Source organism: Lactuca serriola, chromosome 2 (assembly GCF_051521515.1).
Source record: "Lactuca serriola cultivar US96UC23 chromosome 2, Lser_US96UC23_V15, whole genome shotgun sequence".
In the NCBI taxonomy this organism is placed as follows: domain Eukaryota; kingdom Viridiplantae; phylum Streptophyta; class Magnoliopsida; order Asterales; family Asteraceae; genus Lactuca; species Lactuca serriola.
This window is the reverse complement of record NC_136409.1, coordinates 10,833,963-10,858,370: the sequence shown is the minus strand read 5'-3', so window position 1 is coordinate 10,858,370 and position 24,408 is coordinate 10,833,963. Positions and strand designations below refer to the sequence as shown.

The 24,408-nt window shown below is 41.0% G+C and overlaps 1 pseudogene; it reads right to left on the bottom strand.

Moving 5' to 3' along the window:
* Window positions 1-348: 348 nt before the first annotated feature.
* LOC145089017 (aspartic proteinase 36-like) lies at window positions 349-5,437 on the bottom strand (annotated as a pseudogene).
* Between the last annotated feature and the right edge of the window lie 18,971 nt (window positions 5,438-24,408).

Genomic DNA, 24,408 nt, shown 5'->3' with positions numbered 1-24,408 from the left:
TATATTTTAAACATCATTTATACACTTTATATAAATAAGACAAAAAAATGAGGTCTTACTGAGTCAACGACACTTCAGGTCTGTTAAATTTTGGCCACTTTTCCACAAGAACATCCTTTGTAATTAAGCGGAAAATACACGAATTTGATGTTTGAACTCAATATTTCTAGGTTACTTTATTCTTAACACATAGATGATAAGGGTATTTTGGTCTTTTTGTAAAAAGAGAAGAGTCAATTGAATTTTAAAACCAATGTCAAACATTTTCATTGAATTTTAAATCAATTATAAAACGCCAGAAGAATAAAAAAAAAATAAATATAAAAAAATACCTCATTCTTTGAATTTGACCTGACCATTGAAATAATAAGCGCTTCTTTTTCCCTCCCTTGGAAGCCATCCACAGTTATAAAACGCCACAAGAATAATTAAAATAAAAATAAAAAATATCTCTCCCAAGTGTCATTGATAGTATATGTAACAACAATAGAGCTTGAAGAACACTTGTGGCCCTTGATGAAGTGCTCTCATTCAACTCTCCCGCATTTCTAAATTCATCTTTACTTGAAGTTATAGAGACATTTACATCACTTGAACCTGATGAAAGGATACCAAGAAGACACTAAGACATAATTCGATAAGATCTGAAAGAAAAAAAACCAACATAAGGGAAAACAAGATCATGCTTACAATCATAATCAGTCCATCCAGTTCGTTTCTTTGATAAATCATACACAAAGATCTTATCTTTAAGAACAAGATCTGCAACAAAAATGAGTCAGAAACAGAAAACGAAAATCTTTATACAAGAAGTCAAAACAATAAGTGGAGTCTTGAGGGTAAAATTGTCATTTACTATATTTTAACTAACCTCCAAAAATTGACACACCATTCTGGACTCTCTGAAAGCCAATACACCATCGTGTACCTCCATCCTAACCACACGTGAAAAAAGTCAAACTTTTTGTTACCCGATCTTTGACCCGCTAATAAATTTGTATAAAAAATTTAAATTTTGAAGCAATTAAAGAATACTCACAACATGATCCCCATGTACAAGGTAGTTCTCAGGTTTAAGAATCATGGAAGCACCACCAGCAAAGTTTAAGGAAACCTCAAGAAAAATCTCATTTATGTTGTTTATAAGTCAAAAAAAAAAAGATCAGTTAAATATTCTTGAAATGAAATGAAAAGATCAAAAGGACAAAAAGGGTAAAACATACATTTTGGAGGTACCTTGATGTAACTGAATAACATTGAGTCCCCTTTGAGATGACATGTGTTGTTAATTGTGAAACGTCAACATTTATCTTCAATCAAGATGAAAAAACAAACACAAACACTTAACACAAAATTCAAATGCTTAGGTTGCGTTTAGTTACGGAAAAACAATTTTTATTTTCCGTTTTTCGTTTTCCCTTATCGATTTTCGTTTTCCGTTTTCATTTTTCATTGAAAAATTTAGAAAACGTGTTTAGTTAAACTTATTCATTTTTCATTTTCAGTTTTAGAAAATTAGAAAACGTGTTTAGATGTGTATTTTTCTATCGGTTTTCATTTTTAGAAAACGGTAAAGGTGGTAGGGTGTGGGTGGGGGCGGTGACAGTAGTGGGTCAGCGGCGGTGGTGGTGATGACAGGCGATGGTGGTGGCGGCGGCAATTGTGTCATTGGTGGTGATGGCGGCGGCAGCGGTGGTGATGGTGCTAGTGACGGGTTAGTGGTGGTGGTCGTGGTGGTGATGGTAATGGTGGGTGGTGATTGTGGTGGTGGTGTTGGGTGGGTGGGGGTGCGGGTGTGTGTTTGTGGGGGTAAGTGGGGGTTTGTGTGTGTGTGTGGGTGTGTATATGTGAGGGTGGGGGTGGGGGTAAGTGTGGGTTTGTGTGTGTGGGTGTGTGTTTATGAGGGTGTGGGTGGGTATGTGTGTGTGGGTACGTTGGTGGGTATGTATGTATGTGTGTATGTGTTTGTGGGTGGGTGTGTGGGTGGGTATGTATGTATGTGTGTGTGTGTTTGTGAGTGGGTGTGTGTGTGTGTGGGTGGGTATGTATGTGTGTGTATGTGCGGGTTGGTGTGTGTGTGTGTGCGGGTGGGTGGGTAGGTGTGTGTGTGTGTGTGTGTTTGTGGGTTGGTGTGTGTGTGTGTGTGCGGGTGGGTGTGTGTGAGGGTGGATATGTATGTGTGTGTGTGTGTTTGTAGGTTGGTGTGTGTGTGTGTGTACGCGGGTGGATGTGTGTGAGAGTGGGTATGTATGTGTGTGTGTGGGGTGGGGGGGTGTTAAGGCGGGGGTAGGTAGAGATGGATGGGGTGGGAGTGGGTGTGTGTTTATATTTTAGAAAAATGTGGAAAACAATGATTATCAGTTTTCCAAAAATTTCAAACTTCTTTGTAATTTTAGAAAACGGAAAATTTTCATTTTCCGTGAAAAAATTAGAAAAATAGACAAACTAAACGTGTTTTCAAAATTCTCATTTTTCTTGGAAAATTTTTCCGGAAAACGGCACATATTTCCGCAATTAAACACACCCTTAATTTTTTGAGAAATTTTATAAGAAAGTCAAAGCTTACAGAATTGACAAAAGGATGAAAAGCTTCTGCAACAAGGTATGTCAAAGTTGTTCCTGTATCAACAATAGTTCCTTGGTTATCTGATGTGGCGAAAGCAGTTGGGTCAATGGTCAACATTTGACCGTTGACCGAAATACTTTCTAGATCAAGATTGTAATGAGGCCGAAAAGATCAAAGATAATATAAGATTACAAGATAATAAATTAACAATTACATTTCTATTGTGGTTTCTGATTGTATAATCAAAATAAAAGTTGCAAATTTTGATATTTCCTAAAATACACTTCAATAATATGTACTGTGATGGGACAAAGGGACTATAAAACATAGCGGGGCCAAAATCTCACCAAAAACAAGCTTTCCACCACCTAATCCTCCTCCCTTTAAGCAATGTGAAAAGACTTTTGGAGTAATTCCTCTTGATGACAATTGTGATACAATAGAAAGACCATTTTGCCCAAATCCAAAAAATTCCATCGATTTATCTGGTTTAGTCAAGCTACCTGATTGATTCGTGCATTTCTAGCAGATCAAGAAAGCTTGTTGCAGAAAACATCAAAGTGGAGATAGCTTCGTGGCATTCCTCAGGGCATTCCCTATAGGTGACTGAGAACTGATTTAAATTAAAATATCAAATGAAACTTTGATGGACTAAAAAGGTAAATCCTTTACCTTTGTTTAGCCATGGCTGAGAGATAATTTATAACATAATGACAGATTTTGTCCAGCATGTAACTGTCCAACCTGTTATCATCAAATGAAAAGCAACAAAAGTGTTTTGAGATTATATAGCGAAAAGAACAATCCTAAAAAAATTCAATCTCATGTCCATAAAGTATCAATGATCAATCTATCCAACTTCAAAGCTTGAATGCTTACAATTATTATTAAAATAAAAGTCCTTTGAGATTATATATAAGGAAGAAAAGAATCTTTCCAGAATTCAACCTTTACAGAAAAGAATCTTCACATTTCGATTTTTATCACACCAAAGTGGCATTCATCATTTGTATGACGCAATCAAGCATTCAAGAATCGACTTGTTAGGGATACCAAATTGTTCTTATCTAATTAGGCATGCTATAAAACACAAGTCCCGCGAATATAAAATTTCCAAATCAAACAGCCAAACATTCTTTTGGTTTGAATTCAATCAATCTATTCAAGTTCAACCGAAAGTCAAACCATATATAACACATGAAGAGAGCGTCCAATGGTGCTGATTTGTATAAAACTTGAATTTAGTCTAACTCATCGTTCTTTTTATAAAATCAATCAATAAAACTTCGTACTGTTGTAATGGAATAAAGTTATTGAAGAAATTAAGAACGATCAAACATTATGGATTAGAAGACTTACTATTTTAGCTATTACAGCACCCCAGCCTTCAACGAAAGCTTTTTTCATGACTTTATAGTTGGTCCCTGGAGGACCCGAGCCGATTACGAATGGATTGGGCACATGTAAGCCATTAACATTAACACTCAGATCAGGTTCTTGTACGATCTTCAAACCACCAACTCTTGCTCTGCCACTAACACGGCGACGAGACAATGGTAAAGCGATGGGGGAGAATGTGAGGCCACTGATATTAGTTAAACCCAGGGAAGACGCAATACTCGTGAAGAAATTCTGAATTTGGGAGAAACGTCAAGACGGATTAATCTGGGTAAGCCTACGTTTACCCTAACTTTCTAACTCGATTTTTTATTACAAAATTGTTACGTAATAATAATATGTATTACGTACAACAGTTTATAGAGAAAGATGGTAAAAACTAACCGTATTCGTGCAGGTGTTTGAAGAGGCGAAGTAGGCATACATTTTCTGGCATGTATTGAAGTAAAAGGGAATGGTTTTTCTGTTCCCTAGGTTACGATTGTGAATATATATATATACTAGTCGTTTACCCGCGCTAAGCGTAGGGTGGTGAATAGTTTATTTCATAAATTAGTTTGTAGAGGCGCAGAATGATTAGTTTCAATTCAAGGATGGGTTAGCTTTAGCAAAATTGTCATATTAAAAATAAGACATGATGTATTGCCAAGACATATCTTTCTGTGTTCTCTAAATCTGAGCACAACCCTCCTCGCATGTCAAGTCAAAATATGTCTAAATTATAATTTCGTACAAACAATAAAGAAATAATGAGGTAGTTCAATATGTTATTTTATAATTAAACTACTAAATTGACTAACTTCCAAATTATAACTGCATAGAGTAATATATCTAAAGAACTTGTTGGGTCATTATCAAAATGCAAAGCTACATAAGAAAGGAAGACAAATCAGAACAAAGAAAAACCTCAATATAATCATGAATACTCGGTTTAGGGCACAAAAAACATGGTTTAGGCACAATCACAACCATCCAGTCACCTAATTATCTTATCCATCTTCCTTTTGCTTGAACTGATTAGCAACTGTTAACATATCCAAATCTGCAGGAAAGGAAAAATAAAGAAATTACAGGTAATGCAAATGATTCAACTTCAACTTCATGTAAAGCATCAAAGAACTAATAAAAGAATAAAACATGAAATCAAATATGTCTAAAACAATATCCAATCAAATAAGTGAATAATATACTCAACTTCAACTTCATATAGAAATAGTAAATCGGATATTTTACTTTCTAAGTTACTATTTCTTTTTTAACCAAAAAATTAGTGGACAAAAAAGTATAAACAAATTGACCTGGCTTTTGACTACTACAAACTTGTTTAAAGTCGCCAAATGCATAGAAATCAGTAACATGCAAAACATCAAAGAACTAATAAAAGATCAAAATATGTTATAATGATAATCACAAATAAACATATTTTTCATTCAAATACAAATCAATAAAAATGTACCTTGCTATTTCTTGCATTTTTACACAAAAATAAAAGTAATTATATTCTTTGACTTTAAGTATTTCAACTGCTCCCTTAAATCATAACATCATGATACCAGACAAAATTTTTATTTGTAGAAAAAATAGGAATACTATTGCTGGAAAGTGAATCACTCCGAAAAGAACATGAAAATGAAACGCAAAAATAGGGCGCAGGTTGTGGAATCATGACATCGTATAAATGAACCAAATAACAAACTAATGAAATGAAACTAATTGGCTAAAACGGTACTTACATTACTCAATTAGTAGGACAATTAGTAGGACGCAACAGAAGAGGGACATGAGAATAACTTCTTTTTGTCTTACTGGTTACACTTCCATCTGCACATTTAATTATATCAGCAACTGTAGTTATGATCAATAACTTTTAATAATGATATAGCACATATAACCACAATACAACCAAACAGAGCCTTAATTATGATATCAACAATTATAGTAAAGATTAATAACTTCTATTCGTTTAATCTCTACAATTAGTTTGTATTCAAGTGGCGTTGCTATAGTTGGGAGGATCCAACCTCTTTATTATTATTTTTATTCCAAATTTTCATTTTTTTCAAATCTTTGGTTTCCTAGGATCCTTATCTTTTTGGCTTTCTTTATTTTCATGCAAATTGGGATCTTTTGGCAAGGATGGTTGTTGGGATCAAAAGAATCCCATATCTTTAAGCTAAAAGTAAACTAAATATAGATACAATAGACATAGATACACATATATACGTAGATATATGCAAATGCAGTGCTATCATAGCCATCCCCCTGTTCCATTCAAGAAAAGCTAATGATTATCGTAGTAACTTTATGATTTTTTTTTCTTGAATCGAAACATACTTTTAATGAATTAAAACTAACTACAAATAAATACACCTATAAGCATACATTCACATATACACATAGACACAAATTACTTGAAAACTATTGTTACTTTCAAAGCTTTTCTTAAGTAACAATTTATCAAAGGGTATTTAACATTACAACAACTATAACGATTACCTTAGAGGTCTTGAGACTCAATTCAATGAATCACAAACCTTCATCCAACCATATCATTTGATGAATAATACACATTTTAGCCAATCCTTAGACTCAAACCCTTCGATTACGTAGAGTTCTAAAAAATGAATTAGATAACACTAATGACCTAAAGGTTCAAATACATAAACATAATGTCAATTTACCAATACCAAGTGTTGTGGTATTTGTAAACAAAAAAAAAATCAGGTATCAAATGTGACAAAGATTTAAAATTCAGTTAACAAAAAAATCTGCACTTTTAGAATCTTGTGAATTGAAGAATAATCCAATATTGTAACTTAAATTGAAAAGATTCAAACATACTTTTAAGATGGTTGGAGAAATTTCTAGATATAGCCCCTTTGGCATAACATTATGCTATTTTAATGTAATACTATTGCTTACATGCCATAGCCTTGTGTCAAGCATACCCTAGATGGTGTGTTTGTTTGGTATTAATGACATTGCGAGTCCCTGTGTCATTCTCACATCCCCTAAATCGAAAACACCAAGTATCATAGCCCTGCATATAGTGTAAAATAAGTAAAAATTAATATATTTTTCCAAAAATATAATTATATAAAACTCGATTATAAGTAACCAACATTGTGAAAAATACTTACTATTATAGATACATGAGTATGGTCATCTTGAGAACCTACTCTAGCAAGACTAAAATATAGGAGCTTTAGGTTAGATTTCTCATCAAATTACACTGAGTTGCAATCACAAAATATGTATATCACCTTCCAAAAACCAAAATTTAGCAAAAAAATGTTGAAATAGTAATCGATTTCTAAGAGAAAAAGAAGAAGCGAATAAGAAACCTGATCCAGATCAAATATGTGTGGCCTTTGTCCTAATAAAAAAAAACTTCATTCACAGCCTTCATCCAAACCATGTTTAGGGTTTTAAGTGACGGATGGAAGGAGAATGATTGAGAGAGTATATAGTGTGATTTCAGAAGAGGAAAGGGTTATAACCCATAGTGGCGTCTTTGCAATTAAGTTTTTCCTTGGTTTGAAGAAGTCAAATCGAATCATCAGCCATCCACAAGCAATCAAATATGTTCAATCCATGGTGCCATAAGTATATCGACTAAACATCAGGAATAAAATTAGATACCTTATATCATCTTGACTTAAGATAATCATGTAGGTTTCTTTCTCCTAAAATACCGAAAAATATTCAAAATCAATATTCATAATCCTAAAATATTAGAAGAGTGAAATCAGAATCCTGTATCTTCTTGGTTTTCCAGCAATAACTGTGCAAGCTCAGGAATACCTTATAAAGTGGTCTGATTCCTCCTCGGAATGGCTCATCCGTTGCACGTTTTTATCAAGCCAAGATCTGCAAATGAAAAAAAATGTTCATATTGCAAACCCTAAATTAACCGCATAGAAAAACTACCAAAATGTTGAGAGAGAGTGGAAGAGAGAGAGAGAGAGAGATTTGGGGGATATGAATACTGAAATATGTAATTTGTAGGCCAAGAAAAACGATTCAAATCCGATTTACCAAAATCATGCTAGACAAATTTGTGTTTTGTGGCATAGGGGCTAGATAAAGTGCCGACGGGGGGACTTCTGTTTGAGTGAGTCTTCCGATTTATATGAACAATGAACAGAAAATGCCGAGATATGGGGGAATGCCGAGATAGCCGAAGGAGCCGGGTCAAAGTCAAACTAATAATAGATTAGACGGGCGATAAGAGATACATGCATGCATTGAATAATTGTACCTAAAGCTAAAAAGTTTGGACGTCTTAAATCTATTTTTAGAAATAATAAGAGTTGTATAATATATATATATATATATATATATATATATATATATATATATATATATATATCGAACGAAAGCATAGAGAATAATGTAACGGTGTTTGAATAAACCTTTAGTGAAATGTAGATGTCAGCAAATAATCCAATGATGAAAAAAAGGATTGAAATGTAATTAATGGTCCAGATTTTTTAAGATTAGAATTAAAGTTTCTCTTTTTATAATATTTAGAGATTAGAGATGAGTTTAATATAGGCTTTAAAAGCTTTAATGAAGAGACTCTTGACCATCCATAACTTGAGGACAAGTTATGGAGTTCATAAAACAATTTATGATGAAAAAGACTCTTCAATTATGTAACGTAAGGTTTTTAATGAAGATTTAATACAAAAAACATTTGGTTTTCCATAACTTGAGGACAAGTTATGGAATCCATTAAAAAACATTTAGATAATCAATTCAACTAATAGGAATGTCAAGAAAACTATGATCTAGTTAAACTCATACGAACTAGACAATTCAAATAAAACAATTTTCATGTAATTAGCCTAACAATTAAACTAATACAAAACATGAAACTTTTGACACTTATCTTTTGAATTGGATTAGAATGATCATTACCACATCAAAAATAGGTTTATAAGTTCAAAAACAGCTTAAGGTAATGATTCTAGTCCAATTCCAGCCTTAAAAGTCGAAAATTTGCACTTTAGGCCTCCTACTCGTCGAGTAGGACTCGTCGAGTGTATGAACCTACTCGATGAGTAGGATGAATTTGCTCTTGGACTCAACGAGTCCCCCAGTGGACTCGGTGAGTCCACTATCCAAAAAGCCAGTTCTTTGATTTTTTTTCAACAATTGCATCAAATATAATTTAAAACCAAGCCTAGACTCTAATACCACTGTTGGTTTTGGTATAACACAACATCCAATGGTGCACATACAACCCCAAATACCTTAGATCTATGGTTTCACTAATTATACATGCAATGGAGTTTCCAAGGTATTAAACCTACAACTAGCATGCAATTGTCATATACCATACAAGATACTAGTTAGGTTAACATACCTTTTATGTGGCTTGAAGTCTTGATATATTTGGCTTTAAGAGCTTAGCCCCAATAGTGTGCAAGCATCAAATGAAATCAGAACACATCATGGACAAAAGTAGAATTTGAGAGAGAATTACATGCACCCAAAAACACCTCCATGAACTCCAAGAACAAGGGGTGGCGGTTTTAGGTCATGATACATGTATTTATATGTGTTGAACTCCAAGAGTCATGGGCATAACCCAAATCCATACCCATGGGTTTTATGATCCATGGTTCATGTGGCCCAACTCTTTATGTATCCATACACAAACTTGGTCCAACATGGATCATAAGCCCATCACATATAAATATAACTAATTACCATAATTAGTCCTCATAGATTTAATTAGTCTCTTTTGATCACTAAATTAATTCCGAATTAATTCTTGATCAATACTAATTAAAACATATGATTTCATATTAATATATTAGAACTTATAGTATATTAATAAATCATATATAACCTTCTCTCAAGAATCCATCCTAAAAAATTCTCCTGATGATATGCAACCTAAATGGACAATGCTACTCTCGGGTCGAGTTCATACTAATAATAGTTATGGGCTTAGACATCTAATCCAACAATTTGAGGAGCTAGCAGTTTGGAACAAAGAGAAGCTTGTGGATCCAACATCTACATCATCCAGGCATCATTTTGAAGGTAACAAGTCGTTACCTTGGATTATTTCTAGCAAGATCTCTCCATGATTAAGATTAGGGCCATTTTAGCATGTTGGTGATGCATTTCAAGTATTGGGCACGATTTGAAGTTGCAACTTCAGATCTAGGCTCATCTTGGTCCTTATAGTCATAAATTTTCAGCCTTTAGCAAGATAATGTCTTCTTCTCACCGAAAAGCTCTTCTTTAGCTTGATTTTGGCCCTTAGCAGCTTGCATGCACATAAAGTTTGCAACTTTACGTGGGAAGTATGTCCTAGGAGCTTAGATCTGCAATATGGATCTTTGGGGTGGCTTAAAAACATTTGAATAAGAAATGGACTAAAGGAACTCGACGAGTTGTATCAGAAAACTCGACGAGTCGGATGAGGGTTTCTGTTTTTGGCTTTTGCATGGACTCAGCGAGTCAGCGAGACGACTCGATGAGTCAATTAGGATTTCTGCGACATTTGGACACGCATGAACTCGATGATTTGTCTAGAAACTCGGCGAGTCAACTAGGGCCTTCATGATTTCTCGAGTTCACGAAGGACTCGACGATTCAGTGAAGTGCACTCGACGAGTTGGGTTAACATGGACTGTTGACCTTGACTATTGACCACAGACTTTGACCAAGGGTTGACTAAGTTTGACTACTGAGGGGAATTTTGGTAAATTGGATATTTATGGAAATGATCCCTTGGTGAATATAGGTGTTAGAGTTGGAGTTGTATTTAGAGGAGTTTGACACTATCTTTCGAGCTACTTGCGAGGTGAGTTCTCCTCACTATATCAACAGGGTCTAAGGCACCAATGTCGGCCCTTATCGGATTTGTATCCGGGTAGTTAGGATGGTGATATGCTTAGTGACCTGGTAGGTCGGTATCCTGGTTTATAGGATGGTTGCCTTGTTAGTGATCTGTTAGATCGGTATCCTGGTTATAGGATGGTTACTATGTTAGTGATCGGTTAGATCTGTATCCTGGTTATAGGATGGTTGCCATGATAGTGACCTCTTAGATTTGTATGCTTATCTGTACATGCTAGCTAGCGTATGATATTTATCTGTACATGTTTGTTGGTTTGGGGATTGGGTTGAGGCAGGTACTGTTGTGTGATGTAGGCCAAGACACCCAGGGCGGACCGGATAGACTACAGGCCCGAGTAGGGAAAATTAGTAAGGTCGAAGGCCCAACGAGAGGTTCGGATATGTTGAAGGCCCTGAGAGGGCGGTCCAGACCTGTCGATGGCTTGGAGAGCGATCCAAATAGACTGATGGCATGTGAGGCGGTCCAGTCAGACTTATCGCTCAATATGCATGATGTGTATTTATTTATATGATATGGTTATATATGCATCGTGTTGGTATTTTGGGGGTAACTCACTAAGCCTTTGAGCTTACATCTATCGATTATTGTTTTAGGTACTTCTGATGATCGCAGGAAGGAGAAGGCATGATCATGCACCTCCTTATGCTTTTATGATTTGATTCTGGGATACTCTGATATTAAACCATTTTGAAAACATATTTGTAATAATTAACTACTTTTAATGACTTAAAAAGTAATAAATTGGCTTGAATTTTATGGATGTTACAAGTTAGTATTAGAGCCTTTGTTTGAGTGAATTGGAGGAACCACTCGTGTGTCTCCAGTCTGAAACTAAGGACAAGATTTTTAGATGAATTTTTTTAAATGGTTTTCAAAACACTAAAGGAGGATACAAATGTACGATCAGCCAGAGCTCACGAGTAGACCCCAAAATACCTTGCTGATTATTTGGTTTTGTGATATGTTAGAATAGCATGCTAGTACTAGGTTAGGGATCTACAGGAATTGCATTATAGAAATTCCTGATTATATGATGCTTGATAGCCTCGGGTTTTCATTATATGAAATTGACATCATTATTGTAGTTGCTTAGTGTATGCATCACGGATGTTCATAATTAAGATCTTATAGCCTGAGAATATTTGGTTTTACTTTATTTCCTGTCCCTTGTCTGGTTGTGGGCTTAGAGTAGGATCGAGTATTCGAATGTTTATAGGGTCCAACGTTATGTATGGCTAGCATACACTAGTGCTGCAGGGTTGGTGGAAGTTTCATGGATGGGTGGGTTGTGCGAGGTCGGTAGGCTAGTATGAGATATTTAACATCCCTCTAGGAGTGAGGACTGAGCGCTCGCCATGTTATTTTATATTTTTAGGGTGTTGTGATGATACTTGAGACAAATATGGGTAGGTATGGAAGGTAGTATGGGCATGTACTACTAAAAGCATAGGACCCATACGCGTATCAAGGAAGTCACAACCCTTAGGGTTTTGTTGGGAGTTGGTTCCCTGTTATTATGCGGATTATCTGATAATTTCCTTGTATATTTTTAGTATGGTGATTACGAGACGCTTTGTTGTTGGATCTAGATCCGGATCAGTATTAGGAGATAGCGATCAAGAGAGACCGGCGGTACCCGAGGTTGTTGGTCAGCTGAAGACGGATGAGCTGGATGCTAGGATTCAGGAGATCGCAAATGATGAGGTTGTTGATCTGTTCCGAGAACAGCTGCCGGAGATGTTTTGGTCTATTAAGACCGCCATGGTTGAGTATTTCGACGAGCCTTATGCATCCTTTGCTGAGTCATCTGTTGCAATAGCTCCAACAGCTGTAACAGCGGCAGGGGGAGGAGCTAGTCGGGCATTTCAGTATAGGGACTTCAATAACATGAAGCCCCCTACTTTTGATGGGACTCAGGACCCCATCAAATCCATGAGGTGGATTTCTGACGTGGAGGGTTGTTTCTTCACATGTTCATGTCCTACTGACCAGAAGGTCAGATGTGCCCTGAACCTACTGAGGATCGGGGCAAAGGACTGGTGTTGGTTGATGACTGGGTCGTATTCGGATGACCAGAGAGTTGCAGTTACTTGGGAGCAGTTCGGGGATATCGAGTTTTTTGGGCTTCATTCATGACGACATCTCTGTACCCATCGAATCTTAGTGTCTAGATCTGGTTCATGAAATAACGAACCCCGTCACCTTTGATTTCAAAGTTTTTCTCCATTCCTCTTAAGGCTTCATCTGCCACATTATCTGGCTTCAAGGCTTCTAGCTGAGCCTCCTTGATCTGTGTGGACAGATGTGAATGGATTGTCATGGTTAGTGCCTTCACCCTACGACCTGAGTACTCCTTCTGACTAAGGGCATCTGCAACTACATTGGCATTACCGGGGTGATAATGAATTTCACATTCGTAATCATTGAGTAGTTCTACCCATCATCGTTTTCGCATGTTAAGTTCTTTGTAACAACTGAAAAATAAAACCAATTTTAACTTTTTCAAAAACCATCTCGATTCCATAAAATCTTTACAAAAAGGTTTTCAATACAAAACATTTATCGTGTTCCCAGAATCATAACACCACGAAATCATGAGGAGCGGTACGATCACGCCTTCGCCCTACCACGATCTCCTGAAGAACCTGAAAAAAAAAGAAACCACAATTGTAAGCCCGAAAGCTTAGTGAGATATCCCCAAAATACCAACCGCAATACCATACACGCATAACATGCCACAACATATCCAAACACTGAACAGCCATGCTCTCCGGGTCTACTGTGTGACTGGTCCGCCGCACCGGCCAACAGTCCACCAGGTCCACCCTCTGAGTCTATCCGCCTACATCGAGTCTGCAGTGTGATTGGTCCGCCCGTTCCCGGGCCTTCAATCCACCTGGTCCACTCTCTAAGTCTACAGTATGACTGGTCCGCCCGCACCGGGCCTTCAGTCTGTCTGGTCCACTCTCCGAGCCTTCGGCACGTCTGGTCCGCCCCTAACGGGACCTACAGCCTATCCGGACCGCTCACTGGGCCTACGAGACAACCGGTCCGCCCTGGGTATCTTGGCCTACTACACACAGCAGGACCCGCCTCAACCCAACTCCAGTCCAAACATCCATGTGCACATACATACATATAATCATAAAGAAAATCACAGACCACAAGTAGATCTAACAGATCACATAACATATAACCATCCTAACCAGGATACTGACCCAACAGGTCACTAGCATAGCACCTCCCTATCTCTCAGGATACTGATCTCACTCAGGCCTCTAACATACACCATCCTAACTCTCAGGATGCAAACATATCACAACACAACAACATAACAATAACAGAGCAACAACTACCCGGATCTCAATCTGATAAGGGCCGGCCTTGGTGCCTTAGACCCCGTTGATATAGTGAGGATAACTCACCTCAAAACTGCCGACAGATAATCCAAGCTACTCCAATCACTGATACGATCTCCACCACTGGTCAACCACCAATGCACTGAACTCAAAACAATAATCAACAATTACTAGAATACCCCTGGAACCCACTGATCAATCATTGGTCAAAGACAACGTCAAAGTCAACCCCTGACTGACCTTACTCGCCGAGTCAACCCTATGACTCGCCGAGTTCCCATACTCAGAACTTCTCTCAATCAGCGACCTAACTCGCCGAGTCACCCCGAGACTCGCCGAGTCCAACAACTCAGAGTCCACTCGCACACAACTCACCGAGTCATCAATTGACTCACCGATTCTCGATTCAACCAGAGAATATCGGAACTCTTCGACAAGACTCGCCGAGTCTAAGGCTATCATCAACCTACTCGCCGAGTTGTTTATACAACTCGCCGAGTTTCAGGCTATCTTCATCCGACTCGCCGAGTTGTTCTTCCAAATCGTCGAGTCCCAGCTCATCTTCAAGCAGCTCGTCGAGTTCACCCATGTGACTCGCCGAGTTCCACCGATCTGAATCCATTCAGAAGCATTCCAGGCCATGCAAATGACCCAAAACATAGATCTAGCCTTATACAACTCATCCATCACGTAAATTGGCAAACTTTACGTGAATCCAAAGAGATCTAGGCCTTATTCACTTATAACTAGGGTTTGGGACATGCAAGCTTCACTAAACACTCCAACATAGGGACTTTCATGCTCTCTGATTCTTCTCCATTCCAGATCTGAGGTAGCAACCTCAGATCTAACCTCTAGACTTCCAATTACATCCATAGACAAGATCCCACAAACCCCAAAATGAAGAAACAACATATAATTAGTCCATGAATGAGATATTACCTCCAATGGACGCCCCAACTGCAATGAAGTTCGAATCCAAGCGAAGCCCCTTGCCCCAAGCCTTCAATCTCACAAGATTCCTTCAACAAACTCCTCCAATGCTCCAAATACACTCCAATCTTCTTCAATCACACTTTCTAGGGTTTCTGGACTTCAAGGGGGAATAAGGAGGCTGGGGGAAGGATATAATGTTCTTTTTATAGGGCTCAACCCTGAGAATTAGGGTTTTCTCCACCCAGCGCCTACTCGCCGAGTCCAACTCATCAACTCGCCTAGTCGGTTACTTAACCACGCGACCCAGTCGCGACTCTACTCGCCGAGTCCATCCATGGACTCGCCGAGTCACTCTTTCCCACTTAACACTTATAGCCCTTCAACTCTACTCTTGCCATTTCGGGATGTTACAATTCTCCCCCACTTATACTAGGCTTCGCCCTCGAAGCCTACAGCAACTCAACTCCAAAGATACTCCCGCAACGCACCTCCTGGCCTTAACCAGGCCAGGTCCCTCAAGGCATACCCAAACGAAACTCGGACACACTTTCCTTTCCTCACGGTGTCCTGACCACCGCCCCAAATCGGGCACCGGATTCACCCTCTGATAACTTCACTTAATCACTGAGTACTACCCATAATGCAACACTGCTCCAACTCACAACCACCACTCGACTCATAAGGGCTAGAAAACCATGATCCATCGGATCCCCGATCCGAATCTCAGTCTATCCATTTCGTGACGACGGGAAGACCCATTCTCTATCTCAGAGCAACTCCCACGAGTTCTCCTCTTGCAATCGAATACACATGCTGAACTAGCTCTAGCACCCTCAGGTTTGGAAAACCCGACACACTGACGACACCCTCAAACATCCCCAGGATGGACCACTAATACATACACAATGCCCTGATCAGAATTACACTGAGAGTCCAGGACTCTCTCTCCCTTCATCCTTTCCAAGCCTCTTGGCTCTACACCTGTAGAATTCCTTCCGCAACCTCAGCTGACATCCCCAACCGGATGAGCTTCTATTCTACTTCCGCAATTACGATGCTCAAAAAAAAAACCATACTCGAAATACTCTAACCATGACTCTGCTATGCCGTTTTCACTTCCGTGAACTTGCACTCCCTTTCGGAGTTACACACCTTTCTCTCTTCCTTTTCCAAAGAATCCACTTGGCCACATTGTCACTCCAACACGTGCCACGGTGCTCGCTCAACGCGACACCACCCTTTTTCCGAATCCGCTATCGATCCGACACACATGCTCTGGCTCTCATCACAGGGGCTCTCATGCCCATGCACTATCTCAACTCATCAAGATCACTACCTGGGGCCAGACCTTCCAATGCAATCACCCTGCAACATACACAATCAGCAATCTCAAACTGATCCAACAATACCTGCAGAGTCTTCAGCATGACTGGACCGCCTCACCAGGCCTTCAGTCCATCTGGACCACTCTCTCAGAATCTTCAGCCAATCTGGACCGCTCTTAGTGCCTTCAGTTTGGCTGGACCATTCTCCGAGCCTTCGGTCTGACTGGTACGCCTTCCGGCCTTCAGTCTATCCGGACCGCTCAACTAACATTCGTCATTCCGGGTTATCACTCCCGGAAATCCTCCCATGCATACCGTTCTAGCCCTCTAGGGGCTCCGAACTCTGACTCCATTAACATACTCGATCCTGGCCTGCTTCCAGGCCTCCATAATCAATGCCCTAGGTCTGTATCCCGCCCCGTATGCCTGACACTCGCTCCTATTAGCCTATACTCTAGGCTGACAGAACAGAACACTGCTGAATCCCAACAGCTAAACACCCTCAAATACTCATCGATCTCCCGGAGAATTTTCCAATTCTCCCCCACTTAGAGCACTGACCAGCAACCACCGGTCACCATTAACGACCTTCCAGAACAACCCACCCAAAGAGTACACTTACACTGACTGCTTCTCACAATCCTGAACAACCCTCAGCAAAACACATCTCCTCATTGACCAATCCGCTCAAAAAGAATCCGATCTCTAATTATCCATTCCACGAATGTAGATGCTACCCGACATTCAACCCAATGCCGCATCTCCACTAATAATCCTCATGAAAGATAACCAATGATAGCACAAAACACCAACTAAAATCATACCAAACCCTCAGGAACAACGGATACCAAGAAGAAAAACCCGAAACACAAATCCATAACCCAACCCTCAACCCACAAAACGAAGAATACCGCATCGAAATCCACACAAAGATACCAGCACAAACCAATACACCACAATATCACAAGATAACAAAACATCAAGAAAGAACATACCCGCAGCTGTCTCTGGCTCTGCCCTGACCTCCTCTGCAACAAGCTGAAAAGCACGACCCTGAGCCCTTGGGGGCTCCGCTCTACCCTGACCTCCACCTGTGATCCTCAAAGTGGCCGGTGCTGGAGCCTGCACCGATCCTGCAGCAAGCTGTGGACAGTTGACCCTCAAATGTCCAACCTGATGACAAAGATAGCAAATCCTCAGATCCCGAACTGGCACTGACTGCCGACAATCCCTCGCATAATGCCCTTCCTTCCCGCACTTGCGGCATGCACCCCCGGACCTACAAGCTCCGGTGTGACTCCTCCCACACTTTCCACGAGTGTGGCTGCTCAGCTCCCCCACTCTAACATCAACAGTCTTGGACCGTTTTCGGCACCGACTGCGACTGCACCGGGGCCTGCCTCAGCTCACGCAACTGCAACTCAATCTCTAACTCACGTCGTCTAGCGGCCTCCTGCAACTCCAACAATGACCCGCACCTCTACGTAGACACAAACTGCCTGATGTCTCTCTTGAGCATGCTCAAATATCGAGACATCTGAGCCTGCTCTGAAGCAAACTCTGGGCAAAACATCGCCCTCTCAGTGAACATCCTGGTGATCTCAGTCACCGACTCCGAATCCTGCTTCAGCTCAAGGAACTCCTGAGCCAATCTCTCTCTCTCTCAACCTGCGGAACATAACGAGTGATGAACATCTCTCTGAACTGATCCCATGAAACCACGGCTCTCTGCGCATCTGAGTATGACCCCATGGTCAATATCCACCAATCCTTCGCCCCGAGCCTCAACAGGTTCAGAGCACACCGCACCCGCTGATCGGCAGGGCACGAACACGTGAAGAAACACCCCTCCACGTCCGATAACCATCTCATAGCGACGATCGGGTCCTGAACTCCATCGAAGGTGGGAGGCTTCGTATTAGCGAAGTCCCGATACTGAAAGCCCCGACTCGCTCCTCCACCTGCCGCCGCTACAGCTGTTGTAGCTGCCGCGGCAGCCGTCTCTGAGAGAGCAGCATATCGCTCATCAAAATACTCCACCATGGCGGTCTTAATCGACCCAAACAGCTCTGGCAACTCAGCCCGAAACAACTCAGCAAACTCATCACGCAGGATCTCAAGAATCCTCGCATCCAACTCGCTCGTGCTCATCTGACCGATAACCTCAGACGGTACCGATCCACCCGAAACTCTCTCTCCAGCTCCCGATCCTGAACCGAATCCACTCTCATCATGCCTCGGAATCTCCATACTGAAAAACACCACACAAAAGAACTCAGACTCTTCCCACCCTAGAGATCATGGTTTCCCTGATACGCGTATGGGTCCTGTGCTTTCAGTAGTACGGGCCCATACTACCTTCCACACCTACCCACATTTGTATGAAGTACTCCCACAAAACCCTAGAGAACAAGCATAACAATGATCAACCCTCACCACTAGAGAAACACTGAGAATCTCCCATAAGGGACCCTAGGCTACAGGCATCACAAATCAGGCAACATATCATGAAATCCTGAAGATCCCTAGCCTAACACTAGCATGCTGTTCTATCAAAGCTCAAAAACAAATAACATGCATGGTATTTTGGGGTCACTTACTGGCTCCGGCTGATCGTACCTCCGCGTCCTCCCTTACTCATTTTTGAAAACCATTTTTAATTACTCTTTTGAAAACTCTCCTCGATTTGAGACTAGAGTCACACGAATGTTCCTCCAATTCACTCAAACCAAGGCTCTGATACCAACTTGTAACAACCGAAAAATACAACCAATTTTAACTTTTTCAAAAAACATATCGATTCCATAAAATCTTTACAAAAAGGTTTTCAATACAAAACATTTATCGTGTTCCCAGAATCATAACACCACGAAATCATGAGGAGCGGTACGATCATGCCTTCGCCCTGCCACGATCTCCTGAAGAACCTAAAAAACATGAAACCATAACTGTAAGCCCGAAAGCTTAGTGAGATATCCCCAAAATACCAACCGCAATACCATACACGCATAACATGCCACAACATATCCAAACACTGAACAGCGATGCTCTCCGGGTCTACTGTGTGACTGGTCCGCCGCACCGACCAACAGTCCACCAGGTCCACCCTCTGAGTCTATCCGCCTACATCGAGTCTGCAGTGTAATTGGTCCGCCCATTCCCGAGCCTTCAATCCACCTGGTCCACTCTCTGAGTCTACAGTAGGACTGGTATGCCCGCACCGGGCCTTCAGTCTGTCTGGTCCACTCTCCGAGCCTTCGGCACGTCTAGTCCGCCCCTAACGGGACCTACAGCCTATCCGGACCGCTCGCTGGGCCTACGGGACAACCGGTCCGCCCTGGGTATCTTGGCCTACTGCACACAGGAGGACCCGCCTCAACCCAACTCCAGTCCAAACATCCATGTGCACATACATACATATAATCATAAAGCAAATCACAGACCACAAGCAGATCTAACAGATCACATAACATATAACCATCCTAACCAGGATACTGACCCAATAGGTCACTATCATAGCACCTCCCTATCTCTCAGGATACTGATCTCACTCAGGCCTCTAACATACACCATCGTAACTCTCAGGATGCAAACATATCACAACACAACAACAATCAACAATTACTAGAATACCCCTGGAACCCACTGATCAATCCTTGGTCAAAGACAAGGTCAAAGTCAACCCCTGACTGACCTTACTCGCCGAGTGAACCCTATGACTCGTCGAGTTCCCATACTCAGAACTTCTCTCAATCAGCGACCTAACTCGCCGAGTCACCCCGAGACTCGCCGAGTCCAACAACTCAGAGTCCACTCGCACACAACTCACCGAGTCATCGATTGACTCACCGATTCTCGATTCAACCAGAGAATATCGGAACTCTTCGATAAGACTCGCCGAGTCCAAGAACAGACTCGCCGAGTCTAAGGCTATCATCAACCTACTCGACGAGTTGTTTATACAACTCGCCGAGTTTCAGGCTATCTTCATCCGACTCGCTGAGTTGTTCTTCCAACTCGTCGAGTCTCAGCTCATCTTCAAGCAACTCGTCGAGTTCACCCATGTGACTCGCCGAGTACCACCGATCTGAATCCATTCAGAAGCATTCCAGACCATGCAAATGACCCAAAACATAGATCTAGCCTTATACAACTCATCCATCACGTAAAGTGGAAAACTTTACGTGAATCCAAAGAGATCTAGGCCTTATTCACTTATAACTATGGTTTGGGACATGCAAGCTTCACTAAACACTCCAACACAAGGACTTTCATGCTCTCTGATTCTTCTCCATTCCAGATCTGAGGTAGCAACCTCAGATCTAACCTCTAGACTTCCAATTACATCCATAGACAAGATCCCACAAACCCCAAAATGAAGAAACAACATATAATCAGTCCATGAACGAGATATTACCTCCAATGGACGCCCCAACTGCAATGAAGTTCGAATCCAAGAAAAGCCCCTTGCCCCAAGCCTTCAATCTCACAAGATTCCTTCAACAAACTCCTCCAATGCTCCAAATACACTCCAATCTTCTTCAATCACACTTTCTAGGGTTTCTGGACTTCAAGGGGAATAAGGAGGCTGGGGGAAGGATATAATGTTCTTTTTATAGGGCTCAACCCCGAGAATTAGGGTTTTCTCCACCCAGCGCCTACTCGCCGAGTCCAACTCATCAACTCGCCGAGTCGGTTACTTAACCACGCGACCCAGTCGCGACTCTACTCGCCGAGTCCATCCATGGACTCGCCGAGTCACTCTTTCCCACTTAACACTTATAGCCCTTCAACTCTACTCTTGCCATTTTGGGATGTTACATTCTTTCTGATCAAGGATATGTTGAAGGCTTTGTGGTCGGTGAAGATGGTGGACTTAGTACCGTAAAGGTAATGTCTCCATATTTTCAGTGTAAAGACTACGGCTCCCAAATCAAGATCGTGAGTGGTGTAGGTAACTTAATGTGCCTTTAGCTATCTTGAGGCATAGACAATAACCTTTCCTCGCTGCATAAGCACACAACCTAGCCACTGATTGGATGCATCGCAGTATACTACGAAGTCTTCTGCCCCTTCTAGAAGAGATGGGATAGGTGCACTGCACAGGGCTTGCTTCATTTTTTAGAATGTAGTGTCTTGTTTCTCTCCCCAGCTAAAGGTTACACCCTTCTGAGTCAGGGCAGTAAGAGGTTTAGCGATTCTTGAGAAGTTTTATGCGAATCTGTGGTAGTAGCCAACAAGACCTAAAAATTGGCGGATCTCTGTAGGCGTTCTGGGAGCTGACCAGTTCCCGATTGCCTTTATTTTTTTGGGGGGGGGGGGGGGGGGTCCACGTGTCTGCCTTCCTCGCTAACAACCTGACCAAGGAAACTAGCCTTCCTAATCCAAAACTCACACTTTGAGAACTTAACGTAAAGCTTTTCCGCTCTTAAAGTTTCTAACACTTGTCTTAGGTGCTAGCTGTGTTCTTCCTTAATTCGTGAGTAGACAAGTATATCATCTATGAAGACTATCAAGAATTTGTCTAAGAAGGGACGGCATATCGTGTTCGTTAAATCCATGAACACCGCGGGTGCGTTGGTTAAAGGGCATTACTACAAATTCGTAGTGACCATAACGAGTTCGGAATGCTATTTTGTGAATATCATTCTCATGAACCCGTAATGGGTGATACCCTGATCTTAGGTCTATCTTTGAAAAGTAGTTGGCTCCTTGGAGTTGATCGAAGAGTTCGTCTATTAGCAGAAGAGGGTATCAGTTCTTAATGGTAAGTTTGTTCAGTTCATGATAATCTATACACATTCGGAAAGATCCATCCTTCTTCTTAACGAACAAGAACGGTTCTCCCCAGGGTGAGAAGCTCAGTTGAATGAATCCTTTACTGAGTAGTTTGTTTAGTTAGCTAGATAATTCCTGCATCTCTACTGGTGCTAAGCGATACGAGGATTTAGCTATAATGGTAGCTCTAAGAATCAAGTCGATTCGGAACTCGACTTGTCGTTTGGGAGGAACTCCTGGAAGATCTTCGGGAAAGATGTCAGGAAAATTACAGACTTCAAGAATGCTCTCGAGGTCTTTAACTTCTTGTTTTTCATTGACGACACGGGCTAGGAAAGCGTGACATTCCTTTCGTAGGTATTTTTGGACTTTGATGCATGAAATGATGCGAAGGTTCGTATTAGTTTTGTCTCCGTAGATAAAAAGGGCTTCGCCATTTGGCAGATTGAGGTGAATGGCTTTTTCGAAACAAAGCATCTCAGCATGATTAGGTCTTAACCAATCCATGTCGATGATGACATCGAAGCTTTTTATGGAGACCGGCAAAAGGTTGATTGGAAAGGAATAGTCGTTTAGAGTGAGGGTACAACCTATGAATATGTCGTTAGTGTTTTTTTTCTTTCCGTTAGCCATTTCAATAGTGAATGTTTCAATTAGAGGCTATGGTTTGTGTTTTAGTAAGTATTTGAATTTCTAGCTGACGAAACTCCTCTCTGCACCGCTATCGAATAGTATGCATGCATAAGAGTTATCGAATAGGAACGTACCCATGACTACAGTAAGATCAGCTATTGCTTCCTCCTGGCTCATTTTCAGCACACTTCATATGTTGCCATCATTTCTTACCTTCGGGCAATCCCTCTTGTAGTGCCTGATTTCACCACACCCATAGCAGGCTTGGCCTACTCCAGTTCTGGGGGTCTGGTTGGTTGCTTGTTCTGGCGTCTTGCAGAATCAGGCTGTGTGCCCCTTCCTGTTGCAATTACTGCACTGCATCTCATGGAAAGGTCTATGATGGTGAAAATTGCACTTGTTACACATCGGTAGGTTCCCAACATATCGACTAGGAGGTGTTTGAGTAGTAGGAACAGCAAGATGAATGGTAGCAGCATGGACCTCCACTGTTTTCTATTTCTTCGAGGGCTCTTGCGAAGATTGTCCCTTTCTTTTTTTCCAGAACTTCTTGTTGTTGCTAACCTTCTTGGGTTGTTCAGGAATGGATGTTACGAAGTCTTGGCGATCTATGTGATCTATCAGTGTATATGCCAGACGCTTGGCACTGTCAAAAGTAAGTGGACTAGCAGTTAGAACATTCCCTTGAGTAGGGGAGTTAATCCCTAGATGTACCTCTCCACCTTCTTACTTTCCCGGGTGACCATTCAGGACACAGTAGAAACAGGTCACTGAATCTTGTAGTGTAAGCAACGACGTTGAAGCCCTTCATCTTCAGGTTCCAGAGCTCTTGCTCAAGTTTTTTGCATCTCGCCCCTCGGGCAGTATTCAGCCAACATTAACTCCTTCAAACCTCAACTCATAGCATTGGCTATCAGAAGAGTCAGTGACTTAACTTGGCTCAGCCACCAAGTGAGGGCTCTGTCTGTGAAAGTGCATGCTGCAAACTTCACTTTGCTAGCCTCGGGGCACGCACAAATTTCGAATAATGATTCGGTTTTCTCGAACCAACGGGTGAATGCAATGACACCTCTAGTGCCATCAAAGGACTTAGGTTTAGAATTCGTGAAGTCCTTAAAGGAACACTCTCTTGGGTGTCCTCGAATATCTCCCTGATTAAAAGGGTTGGCACCACTACCCGCCCCGCTTGTGCCACTTGCATTGATCTGCGACATGGCGGCAGCCACATCAGCTGTTACTGCTGCTTAGAAGATAGCAGGATCATACTGAGGAGGTGGCAGCGATGGTGGATTTGTTGGAGGCTTTTTTCTTCCTGTTAGACTTCTTTGTAGGCATATTTCTCTATAATGATTTAAGAGAAAATGATGATAAGTCTTCCATAGAGGTCATCAGTCAGGTGATATTCAACAAGATATATCCTATCCTGACAGTTATAGTGTTCTATCAAGCGATTTACGGTGGAAGTCTACTAATATAAGTAAACAATCGCCATTTTATAGCAACACTTGTAAAGAATCTGTATACTATGAC